Source organism: Lynx rufus, unplaced genomic scaffold (genome assembly GCF_022079265.1).
Source record: "Lynx rufus isolate CCGP_SWC_20201006 ecotype Redwood Valley unplaced genomic scaffold, mLynRuf1.p SCAF_4, whole genome shotgun sequence".
Lineage (NCBI taxonomy): Eukaryota > Metazoa > Chordata > Mammalia > Carnivora > Felidae > Lynx > Lynx rufus.
In genome coordinates, this window is record NW_025814856.1 from 55,160,156 (window position 1) to 55,173,415 (window position 13,260).

General features: G+C 53.3%; 1 protein-coding gene across 2 annotated transcripts in view; it reads right to left on the bottom strand.

Moving 5' to 3' along the window:
- The window catches only part of SLC6A6 (solute carrier family 6 member 6), an 88,455-nt gene extending 75,439 nt beyond the window's left edge, over positions 1-13,016 (bottom strand). For both annotated transcript variants that reach the window (XM_047095063.1, XM_047095061.1), the window contains exon 1: positions 12,743-13,016. The gene's annotated coding sequence lies outside the window, so the exon portion shown is untranslated. The remainder of the gene's footprint in view (positions 1-12,742) is intronic.
- Between the last annotated feature and the right edge of the window lie 244 nt (positions 13,017-13,260).

Sequence of the window (13,260 nt, forward strand, 5' to 3'; positions counted from 1 at the left end):
ACTTTGCTGAGCCAGACAGTCCCCAAATGTGATTGACCCCAGAAGGCTTTTTTTTTTTTTTTTTTTTAATAGAACACCTCCTGTTCTTTGGAACTCAGTTTAGGGAAAAATGCAAATGGGGGAGGATCACCTCTCCCTCTCACTCTACCAGCAGAGCAGTGCTGGAAAGCTCCCTGGTTTCCTAGAATATAAAAATGCAGAAAACCAGGAAATGGCTTCTTATCAACTAAGATCTCACATTTCAGTGAACATGTAAATGAAGGGTAGAGAAGGAAAGGGGGGATGGTGGGAGGGCAGAAGAGGCCGCAGGGTGGGCAAGTCTTTCCTCACCATGCCTCAGGTCCTGCCCTTGGAGCCCCTTCCTGACAGAAACATGGCCCCAGCAGTCTACGGAGTTCCCGGTCCCCCAAATTACACAACTTCATTGCTATGTCAGGGCCCCCATGGGCTCACGTGGGTGCCCCCTGTGTTCAAGGCCCTGTGGGGTAAGAATATTCAGTCAATAATTTATTAAGGGGTCCCTGGCTGCCTCAGTCGGTAGAACATGCAACTCTTGATCTCTGGGTTGTAAGTTCGAGCCCCATGTTGTGTATAGAGATTACTTAAAAATAAAATACATTTTTAAATTTTTTTTTCAACGTTTATTTATTTTTGGGACAGAGAGAGACAGAGCATGAATGGGGGAGGGGCAGAGAGAGAGGGAGACACAGAACTGGAAACAGGCTCCAGGCTCTGAGCCATCAGCCCAGAGCCCGACGCGGGGCTCAAACTCACGGACCGCGAGATCGTGACCTGGCTGAAGTCGGACGCTTAACCGACTGCGCCACCCAGGCGCCCCTAAAATACATTTTTAAAGATCATGGAGCACCTACTATGGGCCAGGCACTGCTTTAGGCACTGGGAACACAGCAATGAGCAAGACAGCTGAGGTCCCCGCTGTCATGGAGCCCAGAACCCCACGGAAAGGGCCAACATGTGACACAATGCCTCGGAGGCTTCCCATGGCATCGCGAAGGCTGGGGTAGATTAGTGATGCCTACCACAGGTGTAGGTGCTGTGGCGCATGTAACCTGCCATCCTGACAGCAAGGAAAGAGGGAAAGGGGGAAAGATGAAGAAGCATGTTTAACGCACAGTTATAAGCATAATGTTAAGGGAACCAGAAGAAGGAGTATAATTCTATCTGGTGTGAGACCATTGCAGTTGCGTGAGGGCAGCCCAGCTCAGGAGGAGGAGGAAAAGAGTGGCACTAAGTTCCTGTGGGGACAGCCTCCTGGCACCCATGACCCTTCTTCTGGGGACAGTCTCACATCTCTTCCACCTGGAGACCCATGCACACCCACTCTCAGCCCATAGGGCTCTGGGTGGGCATGTGAGCCAGGCCTAGCCAACCAGAGAGGCCGTGACAACTGGCTCAAGGATAAGGGCTTGACCAAGTGTGGACAATGAGAGTGATGACAGGGGCTTGTGCTAAAAATATCGTGAAAAAAGAAGGCTCTTTCGGGGCCCCTGGGTGGCTCATTCAGTTGAGTGTCTGACTCTTGATTTCAGCTCAGGTCATGATCCCAGGGTTGAGGGATCAAGCCCGGCATCAGACTCCATGCTGACTATGGAGCCTGCTTAAGATTCTCTCTCTTCCTCTGCCCCTTTCCCCTCCTCCCACACTCTCTTAAAAAAAGAGGGGGTGGAAAAAGGCTCTTTCTAGGCTGAGACGGCTATGCTGGGACAGGAGGTATCCTATGCAGTTGAGGGTAGCCCAAGGAGAATGAAGCCAACACAGAAGCCTAGGAATGGAGAGAAAGAAACGGAGGTCCAAAGACCTGGATCCTGCCATGTCTGAAGTATGACCCGGGGTTTTTCAATTAAGAGTCAGTAAATGTTCTTTCTCTTTTATATTCTTTCTTCTTCCTCTTCTTCTTCTTCTTTTCTCTTCTTTTCTTCTTCTTTACATTCTTTCTTCTTCTCTTTTCTTCTTCTTCTTCTCCTCCTCCTCCTCCTCTACATTCTTTCTTCTTTACATTCTTCCTCTTCTTTTCATCTTCTTCTTTACATTCTTTCTTCTTCTTTTCTTTCTTTCTTTCTTTCTTTCTTTCTTTCTTTCTTTCTTTCTCTTCTTCTTCTCCTTCTTCTTCTTCTTCTCTCCCTCTTCCTCCTCCTCCTCCTCCCCCTCCTCTTCCTTCTTCTTCAAGTTAGTTTCAAGTGATTTCTGCAACTTGTAACTCTAAGAATCCCGGCCTACGCCCTGTCTCAGATGTGCTGTATAACTTTGTGCATGCCCCTTTATCTGACATTCAGGTCATCAGAAAAGTGGGGCACAGATGAAATGAATCTGAAGTCCCCCTGCAACCCTGGTACTCTGGCTACCAAGAATGTGCAGCAAAGGGTAGGACTGACCCTCCCTGACTCCTGGGCATTTGGCCTGAGATGGAGAAATCAGCCGTTCTCAGAGTTAAGCCTTGAGGGCTTTGTTAAACCAGAGTGATGGGCCCCACCCCCAGGGTCTGAGTCAGCAGGTCTGGGGTGAGGCTCAAGATTCTACCTTCTAACAAATTCCCAGGTGATGACGTGACTGTGCATCCTGTGACCACATTGTGAGGACCCAAACTCCAAATCTGTTCTCTTCCCAATCGCCTGGGGCAGGTGCCGGGTGCAAAAATAAAGCCCCAGCCACGCAGAAGATCTCAGCAACCTCAGCCCTCCATCAGATCCCCAGTTGCAAGGATGAACCAGTATTTAAACAATGACGCACCAGGTCCCAGCTCACAGCCCTTCCAGTGCCTACGCTTCCGGCCAGCTCTCCACCCTGGGATGCATCTAAATAACGAGGCTGTAAGACTGACAAGGAGCCTTCTTGGGTTCCGGCAGGCCCCACAGTGGTCTTCCAGGAGCTGGGAGCATCCCCGGGCAGCTCGTCACGCCAGGCAGCAAGACCCACTTCAGACCTGATCCTGACACACTGCCTCAGGCCGCCCTGCTGTCAGCGCTGCTTGGCTGGCCCTGGGCTCTCCCTGATTTACATCCGACTTGGCTGCCTTGAAAAGCCTCCTGTGGCTTTTGGACCGTGGACACCGTTCAGTAGAAAACGGCTTCCCCACCAGCATCCTTTCCAAGGTGGCTCTGGCCCAGAGGGCCTGGCCTGGCTCAGCGGCCTCCCAGCTGTGTGACCTTGGGGGCAAGTTACCTGCGGTTTCTGGGGCTTTGACTTTTCACAAGCAAAATGGAAATCATCGTATCTCTTGTGATGGTTAGGGAGACGATGCTCACAAGGCACAGGGGCTGGTTGAGGAAGTAGGGCGGGCACCCAAGAGCTATGATTTACCTCCTTTATTCAAAGCATGGTCTGCAGACCAGCAGCAAGATCACCGCCGGAAGTTGGTTAGAAATGCACAACTCAGGCCCTCAACTTAGTCCTCCTGCATGGGAAGGGGCATCTTAAGCTCTCAGGTGACCTCTACAGCTTTCGAGTCTGAGAAGCACTGCTGTGCGTTTACCATTATTATGGCTGTTGCCATATCCCAGGACAGGGCCAAGATGTAGCAACAACCCGCAGGCGGGTCAGAGGGAAGGAAGAGATGGAGGGGGAAGAAAACTTCTCCCGCGCCTCTCGGCCTCCCCACTAACGACGAGCCCTTCCACGGCTCGGGTGGGTGGGGGACCGCTGCATCCTGCGATGGGCCTTAAAGAATAGGTACCGATCACCCACTTACTTCACTCACAGGCTCGGCCAAGCTAACGTGATCCACTGAAAACATTCCAGGTCTCAGACCGAGGGCTTCCGGCGGCCGATTAGGGCTGCCCTCGGATCCTCTCTGCAGAAGGCTGACTCTTTTGCATTCAAGGAGGCAAACGGCCGTCTGCCTGGAGCCCGCAGCCCGGAACTCCCGGCAGAGGCTGACAACAGCGGGGCTGCCTGGGAAGGTGCGTGACTCCGCCCGACGTAGGGGTGTGCCGCGGGCTCTTCGCGGAGCAGCGTGGGGGCTGCCTGGATCCCCCCAGCTCCGGCCTCGAGCTGCCCCCGCGGAAACACGAAGGTCTGCGCTGGAGAGCTGTAAACACGAAGCCGGCCTTCGTGAATCTCTCGCGCGCGCGTGTGCGCCGCGCTGCCAGCCCCGTTGGATGAACAGAGCGGAATGCTACCACCTGCCCGGGGTCCCCTGGCAGCGCATTTCCATGCCTCCAGGGCCAGGCCAGACCCAAGGAAGCAGCTAGGGGGTCAGGGGCGTGTTGAGGGGGTGGCCAGGTGGGACGGCAGTGTGTTCAGAGACACTAGACAACGGCCAGATGCAGCCGCAAAATAAATAAACCCTATGCTGAAAACTACTGGCTCGATTATACAACTCCGTGTGGACAACACAAAACGTGCCTGTGGTCCAGAGCTGGCCCCGGGAGACCATTTTGCAGCCACTGGTACTGTTTTTTCAGGCCTGGGGCTTGATCTGGCAACCAAAGTCTGGTGCCCCACGCTGCTGGGATCATTCATTAAACCATTTTATAGTCAGCTCCATGAGGGAGGGTATGGCCATGCTTTGGTCTGAATGGCTCACCTGCCACATCCCCAGGGCCCAGAACCAATAAATATGGATGGTGATGGGTGAATATAATTTTCAAGCCCGGACCCACTCAGTTGTTTAAACTATAGGCTCTCATCTCAGAATAGATGAAATCAGCCTTCAGTTGTGTGCTGAGCACCTACTGTGTGCCAGGCCCTCTGCTGGATGCGGGAACATCTATCCCTCCCTCCCCGGCTGTGCTCTCAGTCAGATGAATGGATAAAAGGCAGCACTGCAAAGATCTGAGCTCTGCCCTACAGAGGCTCCGAGCAAGGTTAGATTATGTACACTTTGTTTCATCTGATCCTTTTTGAGTGTACTTACTATGTGTCAGGCACAGTTAAGGGGCTGAAGGAAAGCTTCATGAAGCAGGCAGCTTCAAGCTGGCCCTTGAAGAGGGGGAATAATAAGAGAAGGGAGAGGGGCACCTGGCTGGCTCTCAGTCTGTAGAGCATGTGACTCTTGAACTCAGGGTCTTGAGTTCAAGCCCTATGTTGGGCATGGAGCCTACTTTGAAAAAAAAGAAGGGAGGAAGGGCCTTGTGGGCTGAGGCATGGCAGAGCCAAGAGAGCCCCAGGCTCATTTTAGGAGCAGAAAACAGCCAAATCACGAGGAGAGGGGAAAAGTGGTAGCAGATGAGGGTAAACACTGGCCAGGAGCCAGATTCTGCAGGGCCTCGAATGCCAGGCTAAGGCGTGTGGACCTGATTTCATACAGCACTAGGGAGCCACTGAAGGCTTTTGACAAGGAGAGTGGCATGCCCCCACAGAGCGGTGCCTAGGAGGAATAGAGGCTGGCAAGAAGCCTGTTGTCTCAAGCCGTAGGGATATCCACCCAGAGAAGAGATACCAAGTGCCATCTGGTGAGAGCACGAATGTCCTTGAAATCATGGCCTGAGTCTTCCCTGAGGCCTAACTCAGCAGCCATCATCTCCAGGTGCCAACTGGCTATGGGGCAAGAGGGCAGAGCCCTCATGACCACCACCTTCCGGTGCCCTTCACCCACTAAGCATGACTCTGCTGAAATACACTTCACCCCTCCACCCCCCCCACCCCCCACCAGGCAACAGGCAACCTGGCCTGGGTTAGAGACTTTCTGCCAGAAAGGGATGGTGGAACATGGCAGTGATTGGCTTAGCACTTTTATTGTGTGCAAAGAGCCGAAAAGCCGTGGGAGGGCCAGGACTCTCAGAAGTCCCCCCAGCCTCCCAGCCTCCATTTAATGGGGAGGCTAAAGCTCCAAGGGACTAGGGAGGACCCAAGTGAGCAAATCTAGAGCTCAGCCCCGGCCCTCTAGCCCTCTTGCAATTGCCTTGATTCTATGCCACAGAGCTGCCCACGGGAGCCGGGAGGTCCTGCTTTCCAGGAACCCCCATTCCGGATTCTGCAGATGTCTCTTGAGCAACCAAGTGCTAAGGAATCTTTTGGATCAGTATGGCTTCGTCCTCTCACCCCCTTTCCTATTAGCTGTGATAAAATCAGAATCTGAATTATGAATGTGGCCATCAAGAGTCTGAAACAAAGGTAAAAACCCTGCCCTTAAATTTACCTGTTTAACGTAATCACTGAATGGAGCCTGAGTCTGGGGGAAGAACTCGTTTGGGAACAATGGCCCTTTTGATAGCTGATCAGTCTCATTCAGACCTCACTCTCCAGATCCAGAAAGTGGATGGGCGGGGAGGCTTAACTCAAAGATCTCAAAGTCCCCACACTTTTCCCCCTGCCAATGGACCACTCTCCCTCAGACCTTCCATGCTTTTCCCTGCCTGGACCTGGACTTTTGCCTGCCCTTGGCATGAGCCTCTGGAACTGTTCATTAACCTCTTCCTGATACAGATCTTCTCCCCTCCTGTGAGACTGAGCCACTTGAGCACAGGGGCTGTTTTATTTACTTATCCTTGCCCTCCTGGCCTTGGCACTCAGCCTGATACGCAGTAGGTGCTCAGTAAAGCTCTGCAGTGCCGCCAGTGGAGTAAGGGGGGTGGGGGGGCTCTGTCTCATTCTAATTCCCTTTCCTATATCCCAGCTGTGTGAGCTGCAGCACAAGTTACTGTCCTGAGACCGGGTGAACTCATCCAGAAGATGGAGGGAAGAACCCCCAAGTCAGGCACAGGGCTTAAATGCAGGAAGGGAGACAAGGCATCTTGGGTGCTCAGTAAGTATCAATCCTTCCCACCTCAGCCTGCTGAATGGCCTCGGCCTGCTTCTTTAAGTTCAAAGTCACCGGATGGGAGCTTTTCATTCACTGAGCTGGCAGCGCTTGCGGTGACTAAGACAGGCCAGACTAGGTCAGTGATTCCCAAATGCAGACTAGCTATTCAGGGTGGCCTGGCAGGTCTGTACGTTCTGACAAATGGCGGTCCCACAATGGTCCGTTGTTTGAAGAGTGAGTGGCAGAACCAAGAACAGCACGATGCCATTTTCGATAACAACACCACAGAATGAGAGCCAGCTTGCTGGACATGTCCTAAATAGCCCCAGATCAAAGAGGACCTCAAAACCGAAGAGAAAACTAACCTAGAAAGTAATAAAAAGGAATATATATGTCCACGTAAATATCCAAGGGATTCAGTTAAAGCTGTATGCAGAGGAAAATGTGTAATCTTACCATTATCAGAGAAAGAAACAAATAAACAGAGTGAAGATTACAGTGCACTTTTTTTTTTTTTTAATTATCTTTAAGAATCACTTTTAGTAGGTGCGCCTGGGTGGCTCAGTCGGTTAAGCGTCCGACTTCAGCTCAGGTCATGATCTCGCGGTTCACGGGTTTGAGCCCTGCGTCGGGCTCTGTGCTGACAGCTCAGACCCTGGAGACTGCCTCAGATTCTGTGTCTCCCTCTCTCTGCACCCCACCCCCGCCTGCTCATGCTCTGTCTCCCTCTCTCTCTCAAAAATGAATAAATGTTAGGCGAGCCTGGGTGGCTCAGTCGGTTAAGCGTCCCACTTCGTTTGGCTCAGGTCATGATCTCACGGTTCATGAGTTCGAGCCCGGCGTCAGGCTCTGTGCTGACAGCCCAGAGCCTGGAGCCTGCTTCGGATTCTGTGTCTCCCTCTCTCTCTGCCCCTCCCCCGCTCGTGCTCTCTTTCTCTCTCCTTCAAAAATAAATAAAAACATTAAAAAAAATTTTTTTTAATGAATAAATGTTAAAAAAATATTTTAAATCACTTTTAGTTGATAGTGTTTTGTACTGCTTGAGGTGTATTACTTCTGTAACTAAAAGAATCCTTTGACAGTTTCTCATAAAGTTAACATATATCCACCCTACAACCCAGTCTCACTCCTAGAGCTATGGAAAAGATAAGCCCACTAGAAGACTTGTACAGGAATGCTCATAGCAGCTTTATTTGTAATCATCCCAAACTGGAAACACCCAAATGTCCATCAACAGGTGAATGGATAACAACAGATAAATCCGTACAGTGGAATACTACTCAGCAATAAAAGGAAGCACCTTCTGATACACTCAACAGCATGGATGGATCTCAAAAACATCAAGCAGAAAGAAGCCAGACACAAAAGCATATAGACGACACAAGTCCATTGATACAAAGTTCTAGGCTTGGCAAGACTAATTTGTGGTGACAAAGATCAGAAACTAGTCGCCTCTGGGAGGGGAAGGGCACAGGACGACTAACTTTCTAGGGGAGCTGGGAATAGTCTATTACCTTGATCTGGGTGGTTAGTTACACAGGAATATAAATTTGTCGAAATGCATCCAACTGTAACAGAGTCTTTGCATTTCGCTGCATGTAAATTATATCTTAATTCAAAAAGATTTTTTTTTTAAATCACATGGAAATATTTAAAATACAGATTCCCCATGGGGATCAATTCAGTGTGTCCATGCTGGGCCTGGGAATCTGAATTTATAAAAAGTAACTCAGGTCATTCTCCACCTAATTAGACTCAATGCTGCCTGACCCCTACCCCCCTATACTTCCCTTCCCTTTTATTGTTTTGGGTGATTTTTCTTGGGTATATTGGTTTTTATAAGGGAGTTGGCAGATTCGCAGAGCTTTAGAAACAGGACAGCAATTTCCATTCTTTCTCCCCTCTCTTGGACACCCCAAACCCCTGCCCCTCAGCTCAGGTTTCCAAACAAAGCCTCTAACCAGGTGAGGTGGGAAGAGAAACCCCAACGCCCTGTCCAGGGGGCAGACATTACTCACCCTAAAGACTCCTGGGCTTCATGCTTCCAGGGAGGTCAAAGCCAGTAAGTTAATGGCCTGTGTACCTATTAAACTGTATGTCCAGGCCTTCACCCTGTGTTTACAAAAAGAGCTCAGGGCAAGAGTCACTGGCACAGAAAACGCTTTGTGCCCTGACCAGCAGGGGCCCAGCTGGCCATCTTTGGTTTCCTGGACCCCAGCCTAATTCCTCACCTACCGTCAGGGGTCTTCTGGGCTCCCGGGTTGAACTGGCTTCTCCACTGCTGCCCCCAAAACCAGTCTGATGCTATTTCTCTCCCTGCTGCTGCCCTCAGAATAAAGCTCAAGCCCATTTACCCAGTGCCCACTCCCCTCTACCACCTGGCTCCTGCTCTCTCCAGCAGGGACCCTGCAAGGCTTATCATGATGGCTATTTCATGCCGCTGTGCCTTTGCACCTGCTATACCCCCTGCCCAGAATGCCAGCCCATACTGTTCTTGCACTCACAGAAAATGCCAGCCCCGACACCACCCCCTCCAAGAAGATGAAGTCTTCACAGCATGCCACGGATGGCGTGGTCACTGTCCTCTCTCCCTCTGGGCTACGAGCACCTTAAAAGCCAATATTCTACCCCAGATCCAGTGCCCAGCCAGAACTGACCTCAGCTAGGTTACTTAAACAACTAGATGAGGCACATTAAAAAAGCTCTCTTTGGGGTGCCTGGGTGGTTCAGTTGGTTAAGCATCTGACTCTTGATTTTGGCTCAGGTCATGGTCTCATGGTTTGTGAACGAGCCCCACATTGGGCTCTGTGCTGGCGGGCTCTGGGCTGGCATCACGGAGGCTACTTGGGATTGCCTCTCTCTCCCTCTGCTCCCCCCCGCCCCCCCCCCCCTCAAAACAAACAAGCAAACAAACAAAAGAGCTCTCTTTTACACTTGAAGGCCACCCTGGGCATGTCCACATCCACAGCTCCTCCCCAGAACCCATAAATTCAAACAAACACTTGGACCAAGATAAGGTGGCCAACACAGAGGAGTGAGATATAGCCCCAAAGAATCTGACTCTTGCTTATGACCTTCTGCGGAAGAGAGTGACCAGCCTGCACCTGCGGGGGTCACCCTGGGGTTCCGAGGTCAGCCCCGTTCCCACCCAGATCCCCACCCTGCTGTGGTGAAGCTGCACTCTGGTGCTCCCTGTATTTGTCAACTCTTTCCTATATACAGGAATGTGTCCAATGTAATTTTTTTTAATGTTTATTTTTAAGAGAGAGAGGGACAGAGAGACAGCCGCGCCAGCAAGGGAGGGGCAGAGAGAGAGGGAGACACAGAATCTGAAGCAGCTCCCGGCTCTGAGCTGTCAGCACAGAGCCTGACGCGGGGCTCGAACCTCCGAACCGTGAGATCATGACCTGAGCCGAAGTCAGACGCTCAACCGACTGAGCACCCAGGTGCCACTACAGGAATGTGTTCAATGACTCACAGGGGTCTTATTATTTCAGGAACTTTGGAAACACTTTCAGAGTACAGCTCCCAAGTCCTTTGACAGATGGACAGGCAGACAAGTTGGGAGTTAGAAAACACCATCACCAGAACCCAAACTGCCTCCTGGGGACTGACCCTTGTGTAGGAAGAGTGGCACAAAAAAGGGAGAGTGTATAACTAGGGACAGAATTGAGGTGCCAGTGGGCCCCAGGCACCCACCCTCCAACCCTGAGGACTGAGGCATCTGTGACTCTCCTTTTCCCCAGGTCCCAGCCAGGGTCCAAGTTCAACACTTCAGCACAGCAGTGACTAAAGCTCCACAGGGCCAAAAGTCACGCTGGCCAAGGGAAGACGCCCAAAGCCCACTCTCGTCACTATCCAATCAAGGCAAAGTCCTCTAGGCAGCTCTCAGTTTGCTGATCTCTAAAATGGGCACTTCCCACTCTGACCTCCCGACTCTGCAAAGCAGATGTGACCCAATCACTGCAGGACAAGTGGAGAGGAGGGAGATGAATGGGGCAGAGGAGGCTGACTGCAGCTGTATCATGGGCCAGCACAAGGGTATCCCTGAAGGACAAAAGCTCAAGAGTGCACCTTGGCCCTGCCACATACCACAGTGACCTGAGACCTCGTGATACCCTCTAATCGGCAGCTACGAAGCCGAGCCCGGCTTTACAGCTTACCGAAGGCTTATTCACTCTCATCTCCCTCAATCCCCTCAAGGACGCAGCGAAGCCGGCATTGGCGTCCTTGCTGCCCAGACAGCCAAGCTGAGGTTCAAAGAGGCCAAGAGTATCTCCCAAGGTCACCTACTGACTAAGACACAGTAACTGAGGCACGGTAACTGAACTCAGCTCCCTGGGGACATGCTCCTGCCTCTCAGTCCCAGTTTACCTCATAACCAGTCGACTCCACCCATTTTACAGATGTGGAAACTGAGGCCAAGAAAAGGTTGCACAAGGTCAACCGGGGGCCGAGCCAGGCTCAAGCCCAGGCCATTCTGCCAAGCCTGCTCGGTGCTGGGTTCTCAGCCGGTGCCCTCGGGCATCCCTCTAATCCCCCTCAACACCATCCTGATTAAACTCCTTCCCCCACTCCCACCCCCGTACCTGCTCATGCCCACCCCACACTCTTCAGGATGACTCCCTGGTCGAGAGGGAGGCAGGCGGTTGCTAAGCACTCACCCGCTCTTTCTCACAAAAATAAACTCCTTCTGGCTGGGAGACTCTGGATGAGATCCCCTCCCTTCTAGCCAAGAAAAAAATTAAAAAGAAAATTTAAAACGACTTCTCCATGACATTTATTTGAACGCCAGCAGTGCCAAAGCGTGGGCCAATTTACCGAAGTCCAAATGGAGCCAGCCACGCGCCACTAACCCTCAGCCCAAAGACCCTCCGTTCAAGTGTCTGGGCAGTTACTGAGCTGATTTATTTCTCCAGGCCGGAAATGGGGGCTCGGGCTGCCTCCCAAGCCTTTGGGGCTGGTCCTAGGGGACACCAGGATCTGGCAGAGGCTAGGCAGTGACCAAAATAGCCAGGCCGGTGGCCCTGCCCGGCACACACCTCCCTCTGAAGGCCGGGGAGGGTGGCCCACAGGTCCCCCCCTCCAGTTTAGGCTGAAGCTTTGAGGCTGTCAGAGGAGGTCCCCAAGATTCTCTATCTGGTTTCCCTGGTGGGAGGGGGACGAGAGTCTCTTGCTCGAAAGAGGAACCCTCAGAAGGAAGCAGAAAAGGCTAGAGGAGGATGTGTCCTGCTGTCCCTGCCTGCTGCCCATTTGGCCCCCAGCTGTCCCTCGGGGCCTCCGTCCTGCCACGCAAGACGGCTGGACGTTGGCACCGCCACCTGCACGCCACACACGGGCAGCACCCTTGGAGCCGTGCCCCCCTATCACCTCTCCCCACTCGGTGCCTGCCCTGGAGAATCAGCTCTGGCTGTTCTGTCCTCCAGGCACCGGGGACACTCCCTCAGGTACTGCCGAGAGGACACACAAGTGCCCGCAAGCAGGGGCCAGAGACACAGCCACACTCTGGGACACACACGTGCACAGCCAGGTACTCGGAGACACAGTCACATACACACAGGTCCACACCAGACACACACCGGGACACACAAGTGCACACATCCAAAGACACACAGACACAGCCACACTCAGGTATCAGACACACCACAACACACAGAGACGCACAACCCAAGACACACAACAGCAGGCACACACGGAGACACACAAGTGCACACTGCTGGAGAAATGGAGCACCACCCACCCTCAGAAACACAGACACACACGGGGACATGGGGGCACAGACACCCAGTGAGACGGAGACACACACACACACACACACACACACACACACACACACCTGCCGCCTGCACGAAAAGCCCAAGCCCTTTTCGCTGGCCAAACAATAACAGCCCCGCCAGCGGGTCGGAGCAGGCGACCCTCCGTCCCTCCCTCGGTGGCGAATGGGGCGCCGGAATCAGGGGCACCCGGCGGGGAGGTCGGGCCGGCTGGAGCGCAGGGCTAGGGAGGGGGCTCCGCGCGCCCGGCTCCCTCTCCCTCGGGTACCTGGGGTGGCCGCGGGGCTGCGCTCGGCTGCGCTCGGCTCCACTGGCCGGGGGCTGCCCTCCTGCTCAGTCTCTGGCCCGCGGGCTCTGCGCTCCGCGCTCCTTCCCGGCTTGACTCGGTCTCCGGGCTCGCGGTCCTCGGGGCTCGGTGCTGGCAAGCGAGCGGGGCTGCGGCCAGGGCCCGGAGCTCTGCGCTGGCGGCGGCGCGGAGGAAGCGGTAATTTATAAGCGGCTTCTTCCTGACCTCGCGTGTCTGTTGTCTGAGCAGGCAGCTCTCAGCATCACCCATCCTGCTGGGTGGAAAAATACCAGCTTGGCCGGGCCGGGGGCGGGGCCGGGGGCGGGGCCGGACGCCCAGCCCCGCCCCATATGCGGACGCACACATGCACACACACACACACACACACACACACACACGCACACGCGCGCGCGCGCGCGCACCACACACGCACGCGCGCACGGGCTCGGACAAAGAGCCCGGGCTCGCCGAGCGCGCGCGCACACACCCTCATGCAACGC